Genomic DNA, 27,998 nt, shown 5'->3' with positions numbered 1-27,998 from the left:
ATAAACTTACACTTTACCACATTAAATTGACATCCATTCTCCTTAGCCCAGTCCTCCAATCTATCCAAATCATCCTGCAAAATTTTGACATCATATGCATTCACTATTACTCTACCCAACTTTGCATTATCAGCAAACAAATGAACAGTTCCTCTCAGATCCTTTCCTATATCGTTAATGAACTAATTGAAAAGTAGTGGTCCAAGAACAGAATCCTGCAGCACACCACTAGTCACAGGTAGTCTTTTGGACTCTACTCCTGAATAAACTACTCTCTGATATCTCTCCATCAACCACCCTCCTATCCATCCCCATATGCTGCAATTTACTGATTAGAATTCCATGTGGTATCCTGTCAAAGGCCTTAGCAAGATCCAGCAGTATCACAGTATACCAATTACCTTTATCCAGTTCAGCCGTCACTGTGTTATAAAACGTAATCAAGTTAGTAAGGCATGATCTACCCTTCACAAAACCATGCTGTTCCCCATACAGTATCCCATTTTCATCTATCCATTCCTGTATTTTTCTCTTGACTACTTTCTCCAAAACCTTGACAACGACTCCTGATATGCTGATTGGTCGGTAATTTGCAACAGCAGTCTTGGAACCTCCTGTATGCAGTGGAACTATTTTCCCCTCTTTCCACCCCCTTGGGACAAACCCAGACCCGAGACTCAAATTAAACAAAATGGTCAAGAGCTGACAATTCTTTAGCCACTTCACGTAAGAACAGAGCTGGTATACCATCCAATCCCACAGATGTATTCACATTAAGGTTTTGTAATATACTATTCACTTCCATTTCATTCACTTCAATTCCCATATAAGCTATTGGTTCCTTCATTCCTGCAATATCACCACCTGGATGGTATACTCTTGCAAAGTGCTCGCTCAGTAATTCCACTATATCAACTGATTCTGTTACCTTCCTGCCATCAGCATTCCTTAAAATCATTCTGCCGTATACATTTTTTCTTTTACTTGCAGCATAACAAAAAAACTGTTTGGTATTCTCTTTAGCTTGCATGGCTAATTTCCTTTCATAATCCGCTTTTGCTTTTCTTACTACACTCGTTACCCTTCTGGCCTGTGCTTTATACCATTCATGTGCCTGCAGGTCACCTTTCTCCTTGAATTCCCTCCATAGTTGTTTCTTTTTTTGCAGCTCAATTTAATGGTGTTATTCATCCATTTAACCCCTACTCGATTTACTATCCGGACTCTAGGTATACAGTCAGCTATTACCTCCTTCAAACGCTCCTTTACTGCTTCCCATGCACTATCAACCTCCAGCCCTTGTAGTTGTACATGCCATGGCACTGAACCAAGCAATCTCCTAAGTTTATCATACTTACCAGCCTGGTAATTCCACATGTACCCTTTCTTAATTGAAAATTCCACACATTTAGCCACCTCCCAGGTCAAGACACTCTCATCAATTGGTGGCAACATGGTCATATTCATTAGAGTCAAATTCTACTAGATCAAGCACTCTCGAACCCCTAGTATATTCCATTACATGCTCTCTCGGGTAGTTATCCCCTAATAACTGCATAAAATCCAATTCCTTCCTCCCATGTGTCCTCTCCTCACTCCAATCAATGTTACCATAGTTGAAATCCCCCATAATAATTACCCTCCTTCTACTCTATTTGTTTGTCTATTTGCAAAGTGCTCGCTAAGCATCTATTTGTCTATGCATACTATCTCCACCATCTATTCCATCACCTGGTCTATAGCAGCACCCAACTGTATATTTTATTCCACTAGTCTCAATCTCACAGCCAAATAGCCTCAAATGTGCTCTCTTCACTATCCTGCAATTCAACTTCAAATCTCCTTGGCTGTAGTTCATCAGCTATCATCAATAACACTCCTCACCCCCATTCTTTTCTCTCTGTCCTTCCTAAACACACTATGCCCTTCACATTCTATCCCACTAGCTATATCATCTTCTGTCAGCCATGTCTCACTAATGCCAATAACCTGTGGCCAGGAAGAGCCAACCAAGGCCACAAATTCTTCCTTCTTGTTCCTAATACCCCTGGCATTAGTATGCATGAAGTGCAGAAGCCTGTTAGTCCCACCTCTATCTTGATGCCTCATACTAACTATCCCATTCTGATTTGTTGTCCTTCGTACCAGCTCAGGCATATCCTACACATTCTTACACTCAACTGCCTCCCTGATATCTGCAAATTCACTTCCTCTCCCCTAATAGCTCTAGTTTCCCTGATTCTGCACATCCACTTTAACTTCATTCAGCAACACTTTTTCCAGTCTCAGCACACCAAATCCATTCAGATGCAAACCATCCATCTTATATAAGTCCTTTTGTCCATCAAACTCACTCCATACGTCCACAAACTCCACACCACTCCTCCTGCATAACCTGCACATAAGTTCATTTGCAATTATAGCTCCCCTTCTCAACTCTTCTCTGTCATACGACGGCAACAGATTTGGGATTAAATTCATCCCAAATTCACAGCGATTAATAACATCAGTACTATTTACAGTTGACTATCACCTGTCTCCCTAGCAAATCCCATTTCCCAGTTTTCTGACCATTTACTCTATCCTTTATCAATAAATGTCTCTAAATGCCAAGCACCCAATCCATTTAAGTACAAACCATCTCTCTTCAAATAATCCTTCCTTTTATCAAACTCACCAGACATTCATAAAATGAATATTCAGTTTCATTTCATGGCAGAAGATTTCACACAATCTTGACATCATTCCATTTACTATAATTGCTCTTCTGTTTAATTCATCACTATCAAATCTTGGTAGCACACTCATGATCTCTCCACTCTCGCTCTTTGCATTCATTGATATCATTAAATCCCTCAAATCCTGTCTCACAGAAAATCTTTTGCTACCTAGATCCTTCGTCCCTATAACTGCAATAATCTCACTCGCTCTATCTTTCTGCAATTTCACAGCCTCAGTTATATCCTTAATCTTTGACCCAGGATAATATGCTTTAATTACTCTACCATCCTTCACACCCTTAATTATAGAATTCCCATACAGCACAATCTCTTTTCTGCTCCTTTTTAACTTGACATCCTTTACCCCCACTGATTCTTGTTTTTGTCCCTGATCTTCTCCCACATTCTTTTGTATATCGCTCAGCAATCTTTGTGTATGTATTTCTGCACTATTTATTCCATGCACACACTCATTTAAACCGTTACTAAATACGTCATTCTTAATCCGCCCATACTTTCTATTCCATAAAAAACATTAGACCATATTGGAAGGCTGAAATATAGACTATATAATTTGGTCAGATCAAAATTATAAAATATATTAGTCATTTAAAAATATCAGTTTCCTTTGTCTCAGGAGAACTTGCACAACACAGTTTACTCCACATGCTTCTAACAATTACACTGGGATATGAGTATAAAAAAGGAATGTTTCCTATGAGACTGATAGCACCTAACTGTGAAGTCATGATGATCACTTAACTTGGGACATTAGATAAACCAGATGTATCATCATATATTACACTAAAACTTCAGTGTTTATACGAGTCAATTAATGCAGGCAAAACAGTTGATACATTAGAAGATGTGAAATGGATACTATTAGGAAGACTGAAAATATGTGATACATCATTGATAATAGAAAACACCTCAGCATCCCTGCTTGCTTGATCTGTGAAACTGGGGAGGGGAAGGCAATTTGAGTTATGGTCATTGAAGTCTCCAAAAAGGATGACTTTAAGGTAATTTGTTGTAGAAGGTTAAAGCTTTGGGGGGGGGGGGGGTGATAGTTGAAGAGGTAAGAGTAGTTAATGGAGTTTAGTGAAAGATAAAAAGAGAGTGAGAGAGCATATGAAGAGGGCAGGTTGGTTTGGCATAAAAATTTTGAGACAAGCCACATAAAACAGAGGAGATTTGAGATTTTGGCACTATATATCAGTTCTGATGAATGCACAAGTGCTGCCCTTGTGGCAGAAAGAGCTGTATAATGAGGGCAGATATGGTGGATAAGTGGTAAGGTTGCCAGCTGGAGTTCTTCCGCAGTACTAATTAACTGATGCATGTTATTATTATTCAGGCCTCCATGGAGTCAAAAGACTCATCGTGGGAGTCCTTCCTAAGAAACACAAAGTCTATCAAGACTCATCGAGGGGAGGTCTCCCCCCCCCCCCCCCAAGAAACACAAAGTCTATCATACCACTCCTTGAACTCACTGACCGTTCTCGCTTTCACCACTCCATCAGGCAATGCATTCCATGGTTCAACCACCCTCAATGCAAAGAAACCACTCCTCACACTCCACTCTTGCTCACAGTTTCCTTTCGTAACCTCCAGGAATGGCCTCTTGTCATCACTCCCTCCCGCTGTTCAACCAAGCGAAAGAACTCTCCAGTGTCAACCCTGTAACCACCTCTCAACAGTTTAGACATCTCAATTATATCACTTCTTATTCTATGCACCAAACATTGCAGTCCACATTCCCTCAGCCGATCCTCATAACTATCATCGTACAGTCCTGAAACCATCTTTGTTATCTGCCTTTGTACCTTTTCCACAGTTAATTTATCCCCTTCAAATCCTGGGGACCAAATCTGAGAACAATAGTCCAAGTGTGGTCTGATCAGGGTCTTATACAACAGAATGATAACTATTTTATCTCTGCAAGTCAGTGTCCTCATTATTGCAGCAATCCTCTGTGTTACCTTCGCAATATGTCCCCTATATTTCAGGTTTCTATCCATCATCAACCCCAGATCTCTTGTCTCCCCTACTTCCTCCAATATAACTCTTCCCATAGAGTATGCAGTGTCCTATCGATGTTTCCTTACATTTTGCTGCATTAAACTGACACCCCCATTCATTTGCCCATCTAATCTAGCTTATTCAAATCCTCTTGCAGAGTTACCACATTTCACTATTACTAATAACCCTTCCCAGCTTCGCATCATCCACAAACAACTGAATATCTCCTTGCAATGTCATTGATATAAAGGTTAAACAATATAGGTCCTAGTACTGAGCCCTGTGAGACTCCACTTGTAACCATCTGCCTCCTTGAAACTGCTCCACCATACACAACTCTCTGATACCTATCAGACAGCCAATCCTGACAATCTGACGTCCAGACCCATGTGCTCCAACTTAAATATCAGCTTATCATGTGGCACCATGTCAAATGCCTTCACTAAATCCAAGAAAATAACTGTATATGTCTTTCCCCTCATCAACTGCTCTTGTAACTTTATTATAAAAGACTAGCATATTACTAAAACAAGAGCGCCCCTTAACAAATCCATGTCGACTCTCACAGATAACATTATCCCTCATCTGCACAATGCTGTACTCAGTCCCTCAATAATTTCTCCAAGATCTTAACAACTACTGATGACACACAAAGTGGCCTGTAATTAGACACTTCCAGTCTGCTACTGCCCTTATGCAATGGCACTATCTTACCTTCCTTCCATTCCCTGGGCAACTTTGCCAAAGCCAGACTTTCATTGAAAAGCCAGGTTAAAGTAACTGTCAGTTCCCTAGCACATTCTCTTAAAACTCGTGGTGAAATACCATCCAGTCCCAAAGCTTTACTGACATCCAGAGTACTCAGTATCTGAAACACACTCTCCTCCTGTACCTCTAAACCTTGAACCAGCCCTATCCCTCTAGCATTAAAACTGACTCCTCTAGGATGAAATACTCCAATAAAGTGTTCATTGAACAATTCCACTATGTCCTCTGCATCAGTCAGTCTATTCCCAGTTTAATCCCACAATATCATTCTTCCACAGTCATTTCTCCTCCTACTGGCCACATAGCTAAAAAATTCCCTGGGATTTTCTTTGGATCTTGGGGTCAATCTCCTCTCATATTCCATTTTTGCTTTCCTTATCACACTAGTCACTCTTCTGGCCTGTGTCTTATATTCTTCATGCATCTTCTCTTCACCTGTCTCCTTATCTCTCTTCCATAGCCTCTTTTTCACATGCAATTCCTGTTTAATATTGTTTGTCATCCACTTTACTCCAAATTGTGTCCCCTTCTTCACTTGTGGTATACAACTTACCATTGCTGCTAACAAATATTCTTTCACAATTTCCCATGCACTAATGATATCCTGGCCTTCCAATTCCTCCCTCCATGAAACTTCCCGAAGTTGACGTCTAAGACCATTATAATCACCTGCTTTATAATTCCAAATAAGTTTCCGTCTCTTTGATACTCCTGCATGCCTATTCATTTTCCAAGTCAAAACCATATGGTCACTCTCTCCAACTGGTGGGAGAGATGTCATCTCAGTTATTATCACCTCTTCTTGTTCTAGATCATCCTTGGAACCATCCCCCCCCCTCTAGCCCATAGCAATAACCAATCAGATATTTTGTCTTGTTGGCCTTGATCTCACACCAAACTGTTTCAAATGGGACAGCGACCCTACCCAGTCTTCTATTCTTTTTGGCTGCAATTCATCTGCTATCATCAGCAGAATCCCTCTCCCACTCTATTTTCTCTATCCTCCATGAAAATACTAAACCCTTCACTTTTTATCCTTGTAAGAGCATCATCTGCTGTTGGGCAAGTTAAATATGGATATACATCCTAATTCAAATAAATTGTACAAGATGGCTAAAGGGCTTAAATATGAATAACACAAAAGCTGATAATAATGAACAAATGCAAAAGCTGATAATAATGAACAAATGCAAAAAAGACTGAGCAACATAGCGTATAAGTTAAGAATTTTATACACCAGGAAGCTAATGTTGATACTGAAGCTGGAACTGACAAAAATACATCTCAAAGATTGACAAAAAAAAAAAAAAAAATGCGTCCAAAAGACTGAATAGCAATGTGAAGTCAGTTTTATGGAAACTGACAAAATTTTCAAACATTCATTTAGACGAACACAAATCTTACATCTGTAATCACGACTATGGTCAATCTGGCCTTGCAAACCATGTACTGGACACAATTCACAGATCTTCTGGAAGAATACCACCTGCTCCAACATAGTAAATTTAAAAAAAGAGAAACTGATTTTGGAATCTGCAACAGCACTCAGAAATTAACCTAATCTAAACAAACACATATGCATAAAGATTCTCAAAATTTGGGAGACAATAATCATCGGATGTCCCAGTTTATTGTTAGGCTGCCTACAAATACCCATAGATGGTGCACAACCTGGATATGACTTCAGAGTCACCCGCGTGTTTCATTAAACATTGTGATGTCTTTGTGTATGTGTGTTAGAAGTGTTCTTCGTACTCCATGAAGATGTCTCAATGACTGAGACAAAATATTGAAAGCATTAAAATTAGTTTTTAATCCTTTCTTAGTGCTGTCATTTCTCAGCATCTTAATGCTGAGACGAAAATGGAAAAATAGTTCTAGAAGAAGAGAATAAAGCACAGATTTGGATAAAATATGTAACAGAACTTTTCAATGATACTATACAGAAGCCTATAAATATAAAACATAACATTCAAGGACCAGCAATCATGAAATGTGAAATAGAGAATGCTATACAAACAAGTAAAACAGGAAAAGCCAGTGGACCAGATGGTGTGCAAACAGAATTTTTAAAATTAATCGAACCAGATAACATCAAACTTCTTGAAAAACTATTTAATAAAATATATGAAAGTGATGAATTTCCATCAGATTAGCTCAAATCTACATTTATCACTATCCCAAAGAAACCCAAAGCAAATTCCTGTGGTGACTTCAGACTTTTTAGTCTAATGAGCCAAACATTAAAAATATTTTTGAAAGTAATTCAGAATCGCATTTATAGAAAAAGTGAAGAAACTCTAAGTGAAACACAATTCGGCTTTCGGAATGGTTTTGGTACTAGAGAGGCCCTTTTCTGTACCCAAATATTGATACAAAAATGCATAGAAAAACAGAAATCTGTCTTTATGTGTTTCATAGATTTTGAAAAAGCATTCGACAAAGTCAGACACACCAACTTAATAGAAATCCTTCAACAAATAAGGCTATACGAACAAGACATAAGACTAATAACAAATCTGTATTGGAATCAGTCAGCTACCGTTCAATTAGACAACATTACCACCAGTGATATTAACATCAAAAGAGGAGTGAGACAAGGATGTGTGCTCTCACCATTCCTGTTCAACATATATGCAGAGGTAATCTTTAAAAAAGCATTGGAAGAATGTCCAGAGGGAATCACAATAAATGGAAAGATTGTTAACAACCTACGATATGCAGATGACACCGTGCTAATTGCAGATAACATTATGGATCTCCAAAAACTCGTTGACAGAGTATACATAGAAAGCCAAAGAATGGGAATACATATAAACATCAACAAGACAAAATACATGATCATCAGCAAACATCCAGCCTCATCAATGAAACTGACACTCAATGGGAAAAATATTGACCAAGTGTCAAGATATAAATATCTTGGTTGCTGGCTTAATGAACGGTGGGATCCAGAAATAGATATAAAGACAAGGATTGAAGTTGCACGGCAGTCCTTCATGAAAATGAGAACACTATTCTGCAATAAAGACCTAAACATGGAAGTCAGATGCCGAATGCTGAAATGTTACGTGTGGTCTATTCTGCTCTATGGAGTTGAAACATGGACATTGAAGGGGACAACCATCAAGAAAATCGAAGCCTTTGAGACATGGCTATACAGAAGAATGCTAAAGATATCATGGACAGAAAAAATTACCAATGAAGATGTCTTAAAATCCATTGGCAAAGCTAAACATCTTGTACAAATAATCAAGAAACGAAAAACATCATATCTTGGACACATCATGAGAAACAGCAAATACCAACTTCTACAAACTATTTTGGTAGGAAGAATTGATGGCAAAGGAACTAGAGGAAGAAAAATAATATCATGGTTTGACAACATCAAGACGTGGACAGGAAAGAGCAGTGCACAACTGCTCAGATTAGCACAAGAGCGCAGTTTGTTCGCCAAGATGGTCGCTGACCTTCGATAGAAGATAGCACAATAAGAAGAAGTGCTGTCATTATTCCATTAAACCTCCAACATGATATCCTCCCAGCACTTAAGCTTTAACCCATGGATTTTGGCCAAACATGCCACAAAATGATAAGGTAGATGGGTGTGCTGTATTATCATTTGAAAATCATATCAACATGCATGCTTCATCAGACTTAACCATTATATAGTCCTGCTGGAAGACTTCTCTTGTAAAGATATTTAACATATTTGCCAGCCTGGTTGGCCGAGTGGTTAGAGTATCCACTCTCCAGCCAAAAGGATGCAGGTTCGAATACTGCCACATGGATGTTTGTGATACTAGTGGTGGTCGGCAGTAGATGGTATTGATGTAGATGATGAAGGTAGTTGCAGTTGGTGAAAACCAAGAGTTGTAGAGTATTTGCCCTCCCTTAATGAGTCTTTGGACTCCAAACGACTGTAGATGCCTTTAGTATCTACAAAATTAATAATCTTGCCGCCCTGGTTGGCCGAGTGGTTAGCTAGCGTATCTGCTCGCCAGCCAAAAGGCTGCAGGTTCGAATCCCGCTGTGGGCATGGATGTTTGTGATGGTCTGTGAAAATACTAGTGGTGGTGGTGGACTAGTGGACAGTAGATGACATTGGTGTAGATCATGCAGTTGAGTGGTGGAGATGGAGAGTTGTAGAGTAGGTGCCCTCCCTCGATGAGCCTTTGGACTCTCTGGAGGTGTCAAATAATAAAAAATTAATAATTTCTAATATGTTTAGTGCTGCTTCTCTACTTATAATCTGGTCCCTATTTCTCCATTCTCCTCTTCTTGGAAATTCCTGGGATATTAAGTTTCAGTATGAATAAGAAATTTTAAATATTTGATATGCAGATATTTTAAGCTTCTGATGATACGTACCTCTTATGCTACTGGGTGGCAAAGAGATACATAAATGTTACTGAGAACCTTGCTTTTTTGATGCACTACACTTGATGCCAAATCTTTATGTTAATCCCATCACCCGTAGATTGCAAACTTATACATTACTATGGATGGGCTAAACTCACATAATCAAGAAGCTTGCAATAAAAGTCAAAAAATGGAACGTTTTCAAGCAACCTCGGGTATGCAATGTAATTCATCTACCAATCCATGCCCACATCGAGATTTAAATTCACGAGCTATTCGTTGTCGAAGAGAAGTACTATCCACTCAGCCAGCAAGAAGTTATTTGAAGATTACATATACTACCACTAATATCAACCAGACCAGCAATTGTGTCATCATACCTCTACTACTCTTCTCAGTTTTCCAAAACCCACGCAACCAGATCTGTTGTTCAGATAATTTCATTATCACCATTTGTTGGTGTCGACACAGCAATAATTTTGTGTTTACTATTATTTCGATTACTCAATTATCACTTTGCAATAGTCCCATAAAACAAACGAACGTTCATTAAATATTTGCTAGTCTTCACCATGATACACATGCTGTAATCTTAGTGCAAAATACAAAAATCTTAGCAACAGTCAAGTGATATCCATTCTCTCTTGCCAGCACTACTCGTCCATTCAAGTCATCCTGACAGGATATTATACAAGTCAATTATAACTTCTGCAAGCTGTATATATCTCTTGAAACTGTCAACAAACATAAGGTAAACAAACGTTAATACAAACAACATAAAATATACAAATAAGAAAATTGCAGGCGTAAATGTTATTTAAAATGTTAAATGTTATTTAAAATCCTATTATCTGTTATTTTCAAGTGTCACGTACTTCGTTTTAACTCGCTCATATTGCCATTCTATACTGTATGCTAAGAAATATTAATAAACGAAGCACACAATTCATACTCTCATGGCTTTACGATTATTTTGATTACTCAATAAAACTAAATTCAGTTACCGAAGAAGCAACAATGCTGATTGACATTAGCATTAAAAATAAATCACGATTTCAAATAGCCCACATTTTCGAACACATGCCTTTGTTTATCGTTAATAATCAATTATCCAGAGAAATCCTTTATGCTTCAAGAGACAGAAATATATGAAATAAGAATGTTACTAACCTCCTCGAGAATAATACGTATGGTTTCCTTGCATAATGTCAAGCACAAATACAACTACTAGCATAGACTTCTCAATATCCCACGGTTCCCAAACCACTCCAAACGTATTTGGCCAAGCTATGCTAATACTGAAAACGAGCGACACCTCAATTTGAAGAAAGCTAATACCTCCTCGCCTTCTTACAACCGTTCCAACTAAAAATGTCATGCGACACAGATAACAGCTCTTCACTTTCTATCCTCACAAATTCTGTCTTCGTGAATACTGTTCCAGTTCAATTTTCTTTTCTACATTTTATCTGACATTTTTATGTCAGATAAAATGTCTCTCCACCTTTTCCGTGGTCATCCGCTTAGTTTCTTCTCGGTATTCTTTTAAAATTCATTCATTATATGTTCAAACCATTCAATTGGGAAATAACAAGCATTTCTTCAACACTTTCCAGCCCTAAACCATTCCTAATATCCAAATTTCTTATTTCAAATATCCTTCTATTTCCCAACATTGTCCTTAAAACTTTATTAGCTGTAGTCTACTTATATCTTTATTATTAGTAGTATTATTAGTCTCCATGTCTCTTAGGTATAAGCTGGGCAGGTCAGTGGAACCTCACTGTCCCAAAGTAGCTTACATTGTTAAAAAAAAAAAAAAAAGGTTTCCTCCAGTAAGGTTTGCTCATAATTTAATCTTCTATCACTAGAAACTATATTTCCAAGATAAATGAAGTTTTCACAACTATTGAAGATCGCCCCGTCTAGCATCATTAAACGTTATATTTTCTCTGGGATTTAAAACCATGCTCTAAATCTTCCTATCATTAATATGTAACCCATAGTTTTGTGTCACCACACAATTCCGTGTATTCCAGTTTCTCTTGTAGCTCTTCTTCATAATGTGCTAAATCATCTAGTAATGTGGTAATTTGGCAAAACTTTTCAGATTTGGCCCCAATGAACTCAAGAAAAGCATTCTCGAAATCGAAAAATGTCATAAATAGGTTTTTTTTTCCAAATCCCCAATGGCTTTTCATCATTTCTGTTATAGTCAAAATCAAATCAACAGTTGATAGCCTTCTTCTAAAACTAAACTACTCTCCTCTTAAAGTATAAAAATAAATCAATTCAAATTTAAATTTAAAAAAATCAATAACTAAAGGTTTTTTTTCTGGGTTTGGTTTTAGCAAATATATCTATAATGTCATCATAATTAATCGTCCATTGCATCTGATTCAATGCATAATAACAACAGGTCACTTGTTTTATTTTGGTGCAAGTTGCTTCTTAAATAATTTTTCATTCGTTTCAACACTGAAAATGAGCGTTCAGCACTTGCATTTGAAATAGGCATCATCAAAAATATTTTTAAAATTGTTTCTACGTTCGGAAAAGTAGACATTAAGCCATCGTTTATAAATTTGTACATATTTTTAATTGAAGAATTTTCTTCCTTTATCATTATTACATAAAAATGTAATAATGCTATAATTAGTGATAGACATGGGCAAGCTATCTTTGATTGGCTACTGGTGGAGATTGAACTGCCCACTCAGTCTCCAAAGCTAGATAGGGTATAAAGGCCTCGCCTAGTCCCTATTAGGGAATAAAAGGCATTAGTTGATTTTTTTTATCATTATTACAAATTGTGCTTAACTTCATCAGGAAATTTTTCTAAATCAATATCAGTCCCATAAGTTTGTAAAATTTTATTAATACTAGTCTTGTACTTGTCTTGATCTATATCTTTCTGCAAAAAAATGTCAAACATATCTAATATGTGGAAAAAACTTTTCGTTCTTTCAGTAATTTCCAAAATTAGCTTATCACAAATGACATTAAAAGTGTTCACAGAGAAATTTTGTTTCCTAAGTAATATAATCTCATTTTAGATTGTGAAACTTCGTCACGCATTTTTTTTTTGTTTTTTAACTCTTTCCTTTTCATCTTTACATTTTGTCTCATCTGCTAATAAATTCGCCTCTTCATTTACAGCAGCAAAACTATTTCTTATATCTAAAATAAAACCAACTAAAGACTGTAACAAATTATTAGCTAAAAACTAATTCATATCGGGATCTTGTAGAGATTTACTAGCAGCATGCATTGTAAAATTTTGTCCCACACAACTGTTAAAATTGCTGTTTCTGGTTTGTCAAATTTTTCTGCCAATGATGAGCTCTCTAATTTAGAAATAGCTTTTCATGAGGAGAAATGAATAGTTCAAGTAATGCGTCTTTAATTTGTTTATAACAACGTTTCAAAGCCAATATAGCGTCAGCTGTTGCGGACCACCTCGTTTCACTAAGTCTTTTAACTGTTAAAGATTTTTTTTCTAAATGTTTAAGGAGTATATCTTCATCTTCAACTCCATCTTCTTGTTGAAGATGAAAAGTAATTATATGCATTTTCAATAAAACAAAAATATTTTACTGCTTCCTGACAAGATTCCGCGGCATAGTTGCCAATTAAATTTAAGGAATGACTAGGGCACAGTATATAATGTGTAGAGGGACTATGATTTTTCAGCCTAGCTTGTAAACCTGTATAGATACTTTCATATTTCATATCATAGCTTTGCGCTCTGCACATTTTTATATCCAAAGAGAATTCTTCTAATTTTTTTAACACTACCTCTTCTAAATATAAGCAATTATGTTGTGTAATACTGATGAACCCGATAAATGTTTCTCTGATGTCAGGATTTGCAGCAACATACCTAAATATCATAGCTAATTGGTCATTATAGGCAATGTCTGGCATTCAATCGAGTATTATTGCAAAATAAGCAGCTTCCTTAATTTCTGATATTAATATTTCCTCTTGTTTTTTTAACTATTAACACTATGAATTCATCACAAATGTGTTAAGAAAGATAATTTGATTAGCCAGAACCGCAGTTTGATGTACATTTTCATGTGATGTTTTAAACAATCATCAAATTCACTTAAATAATATAAACATGATAAATAATTTCAGCAAGAATCAGAAACAAATATCATTTGTAGTTCCTCTAAATGCCCTAGTTTACTCAGTAACTTAATGGTAGCTATTATTCTTTTTAAAACCTCTCACCAATAATTTTCTTCAGATTGAATTTGTTTGATCAATTCAGAATGAATTCGACTATTTACAGAACTTGATTTTCTTTGGCGATATGTGCACATCGCTCGTATATGCTCAATAGACCTCGTGATCAATCATAAGGTTCGTGTTATATTTGCTCAGTCATTAAAACCCTTCATTAAGCTATTATTTGACTTAGAAAACAATTTACAAACAAAGCAGTAAATTGCTTTGCTGGTTTCTGAAAAAATTAGCCACTCTCGTTTCTCTTTTGTTCCATTCGCCTTTTTACAGTAAAAATGTGAATCATTTACATTTCTGACATATATTCTATTGCGTTCTGTGTATTCTTTTTTTAAATTTTCAGTTTTACCAACATTCTGGGGCATATTTATTAAAATACGTTCGATAAACTGTTCATTAATAGTAAGTGGCCACACTGCTATATCGGTAGGATAAGAGATAGCTTGCTTGCTAGTAAGTACAGAATGCGAATGAAAATTTTCTTCAGAATCCTGTTGATTTGTTTCATTTACATCTTTCTCTCCTTCTTCTATGTTTTCCACATCATTTTGGTGTTCTACTTTTTCACTTTCACTTTCATCTCCTCCTGATAATGATACCAGTGTTTCGTTTTCATTCTGAGAAGTGTGAAGTACAACTTCAGTTCTATGAAGTTCTTCATTTTCAAAACGCAAGAAAGACAAAATTGCCCCCTTTTGGCTATTTAGCTGTTTTTCATTTTCTCTGAGTCGTTTTCTTTTACGTGCTCCGGATTCAAATTTTCTTGGCATCATTATGTGTATTAATCTATCAAAAGCGAAATAAATATTTATTAAATCCAAAATAGACATATAAATAAAATAAAAAATTACTTTAAAAGCTAAGAAAATACAAAAATAGAAACAGTAGAATCCTAGTTTTGTTAAAATAAACGAGTAACGGTAATATAAAAATAATAAATTAATTGAAAAATATATTCTTCCCGACTGCGACAACTACTTTAACCATATCTGACTAGCTGTATCTGACTGTATTCTCAGAGTCAGGAGGAGGAATCAAGTAGGAGTAAGATGGATGAATAATATTATTATGCGAAAGTTGCAGATTAAGAGAAAGTTGTGATATAAGTATAAAGAAGAAGGTGATGAGCATTTCCATGAGCAGTACAAGATACAGGCAAGAAGTGTAACCTGCATAGAAAGGAAGGCCAAAGCTAATTATGAGAGGAATCTAGTTGATGAGTCCAAAAAAAATCCTGAGGAGTTCTTTCGCTATGTGGTAAGTAAAAGCAGGAATAACTTTGGAAGGATGACTTTGAAAAACATTGATGGTAAGGAAATTACAGAAGCTAATCAAATAGTTGAGTTGCTTAGTGATCGTTTTGGAAAAGTGTACCATCTGGATTGTGATATTGCAGTGCCGGACGTGTCATTAACTGATGAGAGTCTAGTGATAGAAGAATTTGAGTTGCTTAGTATATAACAGAACCTTAATGCTAACACTGCCACTGGGTTGAAGGCATATCGGCCCATGTTTTAAGGGAATGCGCAAGAGAATTAGCACCTCCTCTAACTTGGCTGTTTAATTTAAGCCTCAGTTTTGGTAAAGTCCCAATTGAGTGGAAAGCGGGGGAAATTATTCCACTAAATAAGGGGGACTCCATGAGTGAGGTAGCAAATTATAGACCAATCAGTATATCGGAAGCGGTGGTTATGGTTCTGGAGAAATTGATAAAAATTAGAATTTAGGACTGGGTGGAGAGCCAGTAATATTAAATCAGCAACGTTGTAAGTCATTTTATATAAATCAATGACCAACTTATATCGATGGATTATAAATAATTATGCAACTTCTACGATACTTTATATTTAATATTAAATTTTCTAAATGGTTTAAAATCTTTCAATGTAATTCTAAATATATATATTATTTACACTTTTAAATATTCCGTGTAATTGAATCATAATTAATTTAAAGAAAGAATGTAATTAAAATCTATTCGTGAAAGATTTAAATTGCAGTATTGATTGTTGATTTTGAGAACGTTCATTTTGTCTGACAAGCTTCATAGTTGCTACAAAAATTCTGAATACTGAAAAAAATATTAAAAGTTATGGTAATAATTTAGTATAGCGATAAAAAAAAAGAATTTAAATGCAATCAAATTAAGCTTGCTAATCAATATAAAAATAGGAACTTCATCAACTAAAGTTCAGATATTCTCAATAAAAATAAAAATTTTGAATTTACGGTAATAAAAATTATAAAATTGTAGCAAAAATGTCATATTTATGGAATTACAACATGGATCTAAATATAAATATAAAACGTTTCAGTTTGCAGTAACATGCATAGTATGCCTCCCTGGTTGACAGAATGGGTAACGTAACTGCTTTCCAACCACCGAACTTTAGGTAAAAGGTAAATTTTGTCGCCTAGTGTGAAACCGCCTTACTTATTGAAGGACTGGGATTCACAAAAAAAAAAAAAACATATATATATATATATATATATATATATATATATAGAGAGAGAGAGAGAGAGAGAGAGAGAGAGAGAGAGAGAGAGAGAGAGGGGGGGGGTAGATCATACAGAAAATGGATAATAGACAATATAAAAGACTGGTGTGGAATGGGTAAAAATGGGTAAATGTACAAAAACTGCGACACTGTGCACAGGACAAAGAAAGGTGGAAGAAGATAGTGAAACATGCACCGGACATCATCACGAGCCCATGGTTCGTGATGATAATGATGAATGTATGTATCATATGTAATCAATATATATATATATATATATATATATAAATCAGCTAACGCCTTTTTATTCCCGTATACGGGGAGTAGGCGAGGCCATTTAGCCGTATCTAACTTTTGAAGACTGAGTGGGCAGTTTAATCTCCACTGGTACCAATCAGAGATAGATTGCCCAAGGCACAGTGAAGAGAGACGGCTCAAATGTCCGCTATCTCGTGGTCCCTAACCCTAACACGATATATTTAATGTCTGAAATAATGTGGGTTCTACGGTCGATTTTCTTGAGTTTACAGGACGAAAAACCCGAGTTTCCGGGAGGAAAACCCCCCTTGCCCGTGCCAGAGATCGACTAACTCGGGAACCGGTCGAAAAAAAGGCTTAGAAAAATTTCCTCTAGTCGCCGACTAGACGCGAAACCAAGTCTTCCTTCGTGCGGCCAAGCGCCGTGGTGTGCAAACGCCACATCCACTGAGCTACACAGGCTATATATATATGTAATTATATGCTTTAACTCGGTTGTTGTGATACATTTTTAAAAATAGATTTAATGACTTAAAAACCGAGATTACTTATAAAGATTTAATAAGATTAATACAACTAGTTTCGGCTTATAATAGCCTTCATCAGGTATTCTTAAAGGAAGAGAATAGTAATAAACATTGAAGTATCTAAAAACTTGAAAATACAGGTAAAAAATCGCCACACATAATTGATACATAAAAAACGTATTTTTTCAAGTTGTTCTAAGAGGCGTGCCATTGTTTATTGCAAGTATGCGTGCAGACTGACGTGAACGCCAATATTGAATAACTGCAGTATGGCTCTCTGGGATGTTATAACTCAAATTGTTGTTTAAGTGGACAGGATTCAGAAGGATTTCCCTTGATTCTATAATTTTTCTCTCAAACTCATCATCAGAGCGAAAAATATTTTCTGATCTATCCCAGCAAATGGAGTGGCTTTGTTGTCATCATTAGGATTATTTAAAAAAAGAACATGACTGGATAACGCAGTTGCATGAGATCTTTTGTAAGAGATGTCTCTTTTATGCTCTTCTATACGTTGCTCAACAGATTTGTTAGTTTGTCCGAAATAAGGGATATTGCAATCGCACCATAATTTATAGACACCTGGATATTTTAGGTTGTGATGAGGGGGCTTTGGATGGCTGATTAGAGAACGGATTTTTGGAAGGGTGGTGAAGAATGCCTTGATGTTATATTTTTTAAGGACTTTTGCTAATTTGTTAGAGACTGTGCTAATATATGGGATGGAGATGCTGCCTTTAAAATTACTTGTTTCTGTGGTGCACTGTCTAAGAGGATCCAGAAGAAATTTAGTAATCGTTTTTTCAGAGTAACCATTAAAATTATGTGTGGTTACTCTAAAAAAACGATTAAGAAATTTCTTCTGGATCCACCTGTACAGTGCACCACAGAAACTTTTTTTGCCACTCTATCGTGCGGTTAGATGTACAGAAATGATGCGGAAGAGATACCTCTGTTGTGGTTTACATCACCAACATGTTCTTTTTGTCTGATTTCTAAACTTCGTGAAGTTTGTCCGATGTAGGCAAGACCACAGGAGCAAGGAATGTAATATACTCTTGGATATTTGTAGAAAGGATCCCCAAAACTTATCTTTTGGGGATCCTAAAACTTGTCTGATATTGGTGGTTAGTTTGAAGACCACTCTGATGTTGTAGGCTCTTATTGTTCTGGCTATTTGATAAGAAATTGGCTTGATGAAAGGGATCACTATAGTAGAAATGTGCTGGGAGCGTGATTATTCTTGTCTGGGGTTGTCACCTTGAAAGGGATCAGTACAGTAGAAATGTGCTGGGAGCGTGATTCTTCTTGTCTGGGATTGTCACCGTCTAGATAATATCTATACAGTGACAACCCCGACAAGAAGAATCACTCTCCCAGCACATTTCTACTGTAGTGATCCCTTTCATCGTCAATTTCTTATCAAATAGCCAGAATACTAAGAGCCTACAACATCAGAGTGGTCTTCAAACTAACCACCAGTATCAGACAAGTTTTAGGATCCCTAAAAAATACGTTTTGGGGATCCTTTCTACAAATATCCAAGAGTATATTACATTCCTTGCTCCTGTGGTCTTGCCTACATCGGACAAACTTCACGAAGTTTAGAAATCAGAAAAAAAGAACTTGTTGGTGGTGTAAACCACAACAGAAGTATCTCTTCCGGCTTAGCGCATCATTCCTGTACATCTAACCACACGATAGAGTGGCAAAACAGCTCCATGCCATATCTGGATGACGACTACAGACATCGTTTATTCAAGGAAGCCACAATAGTGTTGATAACCGGTGGGAACCTCAACAAAAATCAGGGTGCAATTCTAAACAGTTCGTGGAAAAACCTGATCCTCTCTCTAAATCAATCCGAACTACAGCTAGTCAGTAATCACATTACACGTTTACAAAAAACACGCATTCGTGATAATGAATAAGAACAATAATTCCTCTCTGTCACGCGAACGTGTAACCTAAGCTACTAGTTGGTTTGCAACGTTTTTTATGTTCCTTTCAATTTGCATTTACTAGTATTCATGTCTCCGTAAACGCCTTGAAAAAGCCAGACAGTTTGCTGGCGATGCTGATAGGCTCTAATGTAGTTTTTTTTTTTTTCGTAAATGGTCAGTAATTAATAAACTTTGTATGAATTATATAAACGACCAAATATGTTTAGTTTAAACAGTTTAAGAGAAGTCACGTTTTAGCAACTTGCTCACATTCTATAACATTGATACTATTTACACTTTTGTATTTCACTAAGGCTTCTGACAGAATATAGCATGGCAAACTCTCTTGCATAAAGTGGAGATATGGTTTGAATTATAGAATATTAGCTTGGATGAGAGGATGGCTGACTCACAGATATCAAAAAGTAGTATGGGGGGATTTGAATATGCAAATTTAAGATAAAGAGTGGTGTACCACAAGGACTAGTGCTTAGTCCATTGTTATTCAATCTGTACTTTAATGATATTGGGAAGGATTTGACAAGCGACATAGAGCTATTTGCTGATAATGCAATGATCCTATCCTATTCTATACATTTACACTCACTCGTAGACTTATACATTTTACACTGTATGCAATGGGAACCAAAATCTTACGGAATAGGTGTTGGTTACTCCTTGTTCCTGAAGGCGTTCCTATGTGGCCGATTTGCCTGTTGAAAAGAAAAAATCGAGTTTACTCCCCAACGGAGGTAAGGGCGAAAAAATCCCTGCCATCGTATGAGACGGCTAACTCACATTTAGTCGAAAGAGACCAGATAAATGTTCCTCACGTCACTGACGAGAATCGAACCAATATAGATAATCAAATTAATGCAAATATAGGTAATCAGGAATGCTACTGATATGCAGTATTTGCAGAATGATTTGACTGGGCTGTAATTGTGATCATGGTAAAATGGATGTCAGTTCAATGTCAGCAATTTGGCGTGATTAGATATCCAATTTCGTATTAAATTGGTGAAATTATGCTTGAAAAATCTGATTAGCCTGGAAATCTTGGACTATTAGTAGGTACGAAGATGATGTTCAGGGACGATGTAGCAAACATTGCAAATACAACTCAAAAGATAATTGCAATGCTGAAACGAACGTTCACATGTAAAGATAAGGATGTCATTTTGCCTCTTTACATGGCCTTGATATGACCTCACTTGGACTATTGTGTGCAGGTCTGGCCTCCTGTTTCTGTTGTGATTCTGATAAAGTGGAGAGAGTTCAAAGAAGAGTTTTAAAAATGATATCAGGATTGTGGAATACTGATTATGAAGACAGATTGAGAATTTGTAGATTACAGACACTAGCAAACAGAAGAAAAGAGGGCTGATATGATTGAGGCTTATAAACTTCTGAAAAGTGTCAATCAGGATTTCAGTTGATGGAATTTTGCAATTTATGATGAGTTGAGAAAGGACAAGAGGATATCCTTGGAAGCTGAGAATGAATGTCTCTAAGAAGTGGAGGGGTGAGGTCAGGCTATTTCTCTGATAGGCTGGTGCATGATCGGAATGGATTGCTATTGGATGTTGTGAGTGCGAGCAGTGTGAATGAATTCAAAAATAAGTATGATAACTGGTGTGTGTAGTATGTGGTCCCTTCTTGATGAGTCGCTGACTCCCTTGACGTCTCTCTTAATAATAATAATAATAATAATAATAATAATAATAATAATAATTTTAACACTGTTTATTATCTTTCAAATAAATTTCATGAATGTAGGGTACATTTTATTTCATGTTATTAAAATTTTCATGATTAGGACAATGTAATATTATAATTCATGTTAAAATTAATAGTAATGCTAAGAAAAACAATTTACAGTTATAACAGTTTTACATTAAAACAGTTAAACAGATTTGTTTGTATTTTGTCATTTACATTTTAATTTTAGAATTGATTTTTATTCACAATTCACATTGACAATTACTTTTTTATTACATGCAAAAGATAATGCAATATTCATTCATTTTATTTTTTACAAAATAATAAAACAAAATCAGCTAACGCCTTTTTGTTCTCGTATAGCGAGTAGGCGGGCCGTTTTTTAGCCCTATCTAACTTTTGGAGACTGAGTCGGCAGTTCAATGTCCACTGGTAGACAATCAGCGATAGCTGGCCCAAGGCTATCACTAATTAATCGGCACGCACTGAAGCAGACGGCCAGTAAGTGCCGTCATCTGGTGGTCCCAAACCCTAACACAATATTTTTAATGTCTGAAAATAGTGTGAGTTCGACGGCCGATTTTCTTGAGTTTACGGGACTAAAAACCCGAGTTTTGGGGAGGAAAAACCCGATAGCCTGTGCCAGAGATCAAGTAACTCTGGAGCCGGTCGAGAAAACACTTTGAAAAAGTTCCCGTAGTCTGCGATTAGATCCAAACGCATTTAGCCGTACTGTGAAGCGCTGTAGAGTGCAAACGCTACTTCTACTGAGCTACATAGGCTCCTGGAAATAATTAAAATTAATAAAAAAAAGACATCGACAGCAAAGTCTCATTGTTCATTACAATGAAACTTTACAGTTTTACAACTAAAATTCTGTACTAATCATGTGTACAATTCGGTACATCACTTTACTTTCACTTAACATTGCCTCTCAGAGAATGGCATATATTTTATAATATATATTTAGGCAAGAGTGCTATAATTTCTTACATTATACATTTCACTCTTATTATCTTTATAATTACATAATGCGGAATTCATGTAACAGATTAATAACGATCACAGTAATCGTTTGCAGATATAGTTCAGGTACACAATGTAGTTACTGTTATTATTATTATTATTATTATTATTATTATTATTATTATTATTACGTGTCACCTCCAAGGAGTCCAAAGACTCATCGAGAGAGGGCACCTACTGAAGAACTCTCTGTCTCCACCATTCAATCCACCAACTACAACAAACCGCAACTACTATTATCATCTACACCAACGCCATCAACAACCCACCACCATCACTGGTATTTTTACAGACAATCACAAACATCCATGCCCACAGGAGGATTCGAACCCGCAGCCATTAGGTTTCAGAGTGGATATATAAACCAGTCAGCCAACCTGGCTGGCATGTTCCAAGGAATCAATTGATTCGGTGCCAATATCTTCTTTCAGCTTCCTTCTTCCATTTATCTGAATAAGAGTAATCCATATGCATTCAAATATACGTTTTCAATATTTAAAATGTATCTCGATTTTTACCTCTCATTACTGCTTCAGAAATTGTTTACAGTAAAGGAACATCTTTCTGAGCTTGAATAATCTGATCCTTTTCCCAGATTTGTAAACTGGGTTTCGTATTCATCTTACCAATAACACGAATTTGGGAATTTTTCGTCATCTTGATTCAAATGGTTATCCCCAAATGATTGATCATCATCAGATCCTAAAGAGCTAGATAGATAATCTGCTACTACTAGGGCTGGATTAACCATTAAGCAAAATAAGCACGTGCTTAGGGCATCATGGAAAGTGGGGGCACCACAGAATTTCTGCTTTAGTTAGATGACGAATTTAATTTAAATTAACTTTTAATTATTTTTTCATTGTTTTTATCTTTTCTTACTATTACCTACTTTGTTTCAATAAATAATGAGGTATAGAAGGCCTAATAAAACTCTAACCACATGCATGACGGTTCGTTTACACCGGTTTATCATCGCTCACGACGATTTCTGGTACTACCATTGCGTCAAATGAGGTAATTTTTTTTAATTAACATCACCATTTTGTTTTTTCTTTTCCTGTCTGTTTTAGGTCTTGTTTTAATAAATTATGTCTGATAAAAGGCTCCAGAAGCAAATATAAAACAAATCACGTGGTTGTCTCAGAAACGCGCCTCCGGTAAAAGGCATAGCTGTCACAGGTGCGACTCCGGTGAAATAAGAGCTAAATAAAGCACGAAAGCACAAGATTCAGCTGTAAGCCGAAAATTAAATTGTTCGTATGGTTTTGCATGTGTTGATTTCCACCTAATATTCAACAAAATAATCTATTTATTTCTGAATTTAACAGATCCCAATAACCAAGATGAAACGTGTTCAGTTGAGTGGTGCACAAAAGCGAAAACTATCAAAAAAGAAACAAGAGGAGACTTTGAAAGTACATTCCAAGACTGCAAAGCTGACTGATTTCTTCACACAAGTTCCACAACATTATATACCAATTCCTGATCGGAGCCAATCTCCGTCATCAGAAGTGGACACAAATACCACTTTGATCACTTCAAAATCAAAATATGATGATGTTGGAATCATCATGGTGTCACAAGCAGGTTCGTCTAGCACATGTCTCACTACTGACCTCACTTCGTCTGTAAATTCTCTTGATATCTCTACTGCAAATGTTGATGCAAGTTGCTTTACAAAACATTCTGAGGTTGAAATATTTGCTGAAAATGAAAGTTAGTGGGCCATGATAATGGTGGTGAAATTATTCAGTCTGCCAAAGATGAAGTAAATACAGCAAAAGATCCAGGTTTGTGGCTTGATTTCTCTGCCGATGACATGGTTTATTGGACTCCTTGTGGACCCAGTGACTGTCAACACCACAATGGGCCATTTGACAAGTCCTACCGACATTTCAGTAGTGGCAAACCAGTTAGATACTGTTTGCAGAAACTTTTTGTTGGTACAAAAGCCAATGGTGAGGAATACGAGAGAGAGAGAGAGAGAGAGAGAGAGAGGTTATTGTATTCACAATCAACGGGATCAGTTTAATGTTTTGGTTTGTAAACTATTTGCTCCTAAAAATTTCTCACATTTTGTTACAAGAGAAGGGTTCAGTGACTGGCGAAATACTATTGTAATTGATCAACATGAAAAAAGCACTACTCACCGAGACTCTATGCTAACATACTTAACTCGCAGACAAGGTGTAGGTTTGGGACAACAATTGGAAAAACAAATTCAGGAAGAGTAGGTTTGGGACAACAATTGGAAAAACAAATTCAGGAAGAGTGTGATTACTGGGAACATGTCCTGAGGCGAGCCATAGCTGTTATTTGTATGTTAGCTGAACGTGGCTTGGCTTTTCAAGGAACAGAAGAAAGATTTGGATCATTGTAAAATGGGAACTTTTTAGGGCTGCTTGAACTCATAAGTCTCTTGAACATCGACATGGTGTAGCTGTAATAGTAGATGAAGAAATCAATAAATCAGTACTAAATTGGATTCCATTTTCTGAAAGGATAATGCTGTTACAACTTAAGGGAAACCCCGTTAACATCAATATCATCCAAGCTTATGCACCCATAGCTGACAAAAGTGAAGAAGATGTTGAAGAGTTTTATGAACACCTGAAAGAGATTAGAAACCTAACAAAGAAACATGATATAAACATAGTGATGGGTGACTTCAATGCAAAAGTAGGAAGAGGGGCTGATGGAGAAATTGTTGGCGAACATGACTTAGGCACCAGAAATGACAGAGGAGATCGCTTATTCCAGTTCTGTCGGGAAGAAGATCTAACAATAGCAAATACCTGGTTTAAACTTCCACCCAGAAGACTGTACACTTGGAAATCGCCTCAAGATAACCAACATAACATTGTCCGAAATCAAATTGATTATATACTGATAAATAAAAGATTTCACAGTAGTGTAAAGAGTGCAAAGACTTATCCTGGAGCAGATATCTCATCAGACCACAATCCCATAGTTGCAGAAGTACGTCTTAGATTAAAATCAGCAAAAAAATCACAAAAGAAGAAAAAGAAAATTGATGTAGAAAAACTGAAAGACCCGAACATAAATAAAAGTGCCAAGACACAGCTTAACCTGCGATTACAACAGATTAACATAGAAGAAAATAAAAGTGTGGAATCTCTTTGGAATAGCTTAAAGAATGCCATCGTAACAACAAGTATTGAAGAAGTAGGCTATGTGAATAATATAAAACAACAGCAATGGATGACAGATGAGATTCTTTCTCTTACTGATACAAGAAGAATGTTCAAAAACAAAGACCTAGCCAGGTATACAGAAACGCATAACATCATCAAGAAAAAAATAAAAGAAGCCAAGGAAAATTGGATGAAAAATTTATATACTGAAATTGAACCACTTCAGAAGAAACATGATAATTTCAGTCTGTATAAGAAAATCAACGAAAATTTCCGGAAAACTGAGGAAAAAGCAAATAGTGTCTCTAAGAGACGAAAATGGAAAAATAGTTCTAGAAGAAGAGAATAAAGCACAGATTTGGATAAAATATGTTACAGAACTTTTCAATGATACTAGACAGAAGCCTATATAAAAGATAACATTCAAGGACCAGCAATCATGAAATGCGAAATAGAGAATGCTATACGAACAAGTAAAACAGGAAATGCCAGTGGACCAGATGGTGTGCAAACAGAATTTTTAAAATTAATCGAACCAGATAACATCAAACTTCTTGAAAAACTATTTAATGAAATATATGAAAGTGATGAATTTCCATCAGATTGGCTGATATCTACATTTATCACTATCACAAAGTAACCCAAAGCGAATTCCTGTGGTGATTTCCGACTAATTAGTCTAATGAGCCAAACATTAAAAATATTTTTGAAAGTAATTCAGAATCGCATTTATAGAAAAAGTGAAGAAACTCTAAGTGAAACACAATTCGGCTTTCGGAATGGTTTTGGTACTAGAGAGGCCCTTTTCTGTATCCAAATATTGATACAAAAATGCATAGAAAAACAGAAATCTGTCTTTATGTGTTTCATAGATTTTGAAAAAGCATTCGACAAAGTCAGACACACTAACTTAATAGAAGTCCTTCAACAAACAAGGCTAGACGAACAAGAAATAAGACTAATAACAAATCTGTATTGAAATCAGTCAGCTACCGTTCAATTAGACAACATTACCACCAGTGATATTAACATCAAAAGAGGAGCGAGACAAAGATGTGTGCTCTCACCACTCCTGTTCAACATATACGCAGAGGTAATCTTTAAAAAAGCATTGGAAGAATGCCCAGAGGGAATCACAATAAATGGAAAGTTGTTAACAACCTACGATATGCAGATGACACCGTGCTAATTGCAGATAACAGTATGGATCTCCAAAAACTCGTTGACAGAGTATACATAGAAAGCCAAAGAATGGGAATAAATATAAACATCAACAAGACAAAATACATGATCATCAGCAAACATCCAGCCTCATCAATGAAACTGACACTCAATGGGAAAAATATTGACCAAGTGTCAAGATATAAATATCTTGGTTGTTGGCTTAATGAACGGTGGGATCCAGAAATAGATATAAAGACAAGGATTGAAGTTGCACGGCAGTCCTTCATGGAAATGAGAACACTGTTCTGCAATAAAGACCTAAACATGGAAGTCAGATGCCGAATGCTGAAATGCTACGTGTGGTCTATTCTGCTCTATGGAGTTGAAACATGGACATTGAAGGCGACGACCATCAAGAAAATGAAGCCTTTGAGACATGGCTATACAGAAGAATGCTAAAGATATCATGGACAGAAAAAATTACCAATGAAGAGGTCTTAAAATCCATTGGCAAAGCTAAACATCTTGTACAAATAATCAAGAAACGAAGAACATCATATCTTGGCCACATCATGAGAAACAGCAATACCAACTTCTACAAACTATTTTGGTAGGAAGAATTGATGGCAAAGGAACTAGAGGAAGAAAAATAATATCATGGTTTGACAACATCAAGACGTGGACAGGAAAGAGCAGTGCACAACTGCTCAGATTAGCACAAGACCGCAGTTTGTTCGCAAGATGGTCGCTGACCTTCGATAGAAGATAGCACAATAAGAAGAAGAAGAACTCATAAGTCAGTTTAATCCAATTTTAGCTGGTGTGTATGGATCGTTGCGAAATATGGAAATTGTGGCAAAGGAAATCCTTCGAATCTGTCCAAAGTCACCTGTGAGGAACTCATTCAACGGATGGCTCAAAAGGTCCACATGATTATTGTTGATGAAGTAAAATCTTTTGGTTATTTTAGTTTGTCAGTTGATTCAACACCAGATCTGTCACATATCGACCAGTTAAGCGTTGTACTTAGGTACTCAAAAGATGGACAACCTATTGAACGCTTTTTAACCTTTCTGGAAATGAAAAGCCATACCGGTGAGGAAATGTCAAATCAGGTGTTGCAGTACCTACGTAAAGTTTGTTAGCTAAACTTTTCAAAATGTAGGGGTCAGTCTTAAGACAACGCTGCTAACATGTCTGGGCGTTATAATGGGATGCAGCAAAATATTTTAGAAACCAACAAGTTTGCTATATGTTCCCTGTGTAGTTCATTCACTAAATTCGGTAGGCCGAAGTGCTGTTGACTGCTTTCGAGAGTTGGTTAATTTCTTCTCTACAGTGCGGTTGCTCTATACCTTTTTTTCAGCCTCAACTAGCCGGTGAACAATTCTTCAAGGTTGTATTGGAAATGAAAATGTCTTAAAATCCCTCTCTGATACCAGATGGGAGGCATATGCTATGGCAACACCAGCAATTTTGAAATCTTTCTTTCAAATTTTAAAAGCGTTAGACTGTATAGCCGAAGACCAGTCACAAAAGGGAGACACTAGAAGAGAAGCAGATAATATTGCAAATA

General features: G+C 36.4%; 1 protein-coding gene across 2 annotated transcripts in view; it reads right to left on the bottom strand.

Moving 5' to 3' along the window:
• The window catches only part of LOC150109748 (methyl-CpG-binding protein 2-like), a 235,244-nt gene extending 224,089 nt beyond the window's left edge, over positions 1-11,155 (bottom strand). For both annotated transcript variants that reach the window (XM_090406592.1, XM_090406659.1), the window contains exon 1: positions 11,043-11,155. The gene's annotated coding sequence lies outside the window, so the exon portion shown is untranslated. The remainder of the gene's footprint in view (positions 1-11,042) is intronic.
• Positions 11,156-27,998: the final 16,843 nt, after the last annotated feature.

Source organism: Typopeltis vanoorti, chromosome 1 (assembly GCF_054136105.1).
Source record: "Typopeltis vanoorti isolate ZY-2024b chromosome 1, IOZ_Tvanoo_1.0, whole genome shotgun sequence".
Lineage (NCBI taxonomy): Eukaryota > Metazoa > Arthropoda > Arachnida > Uropygi > Thelyphonidae > Typopeltis > Typopeltis vanoorti.
The sequence above is the reverse complement of the archived record's forward strand: the minus strand, read 5'-3'. Positions and strand labels throughout refer to the sequence as shown.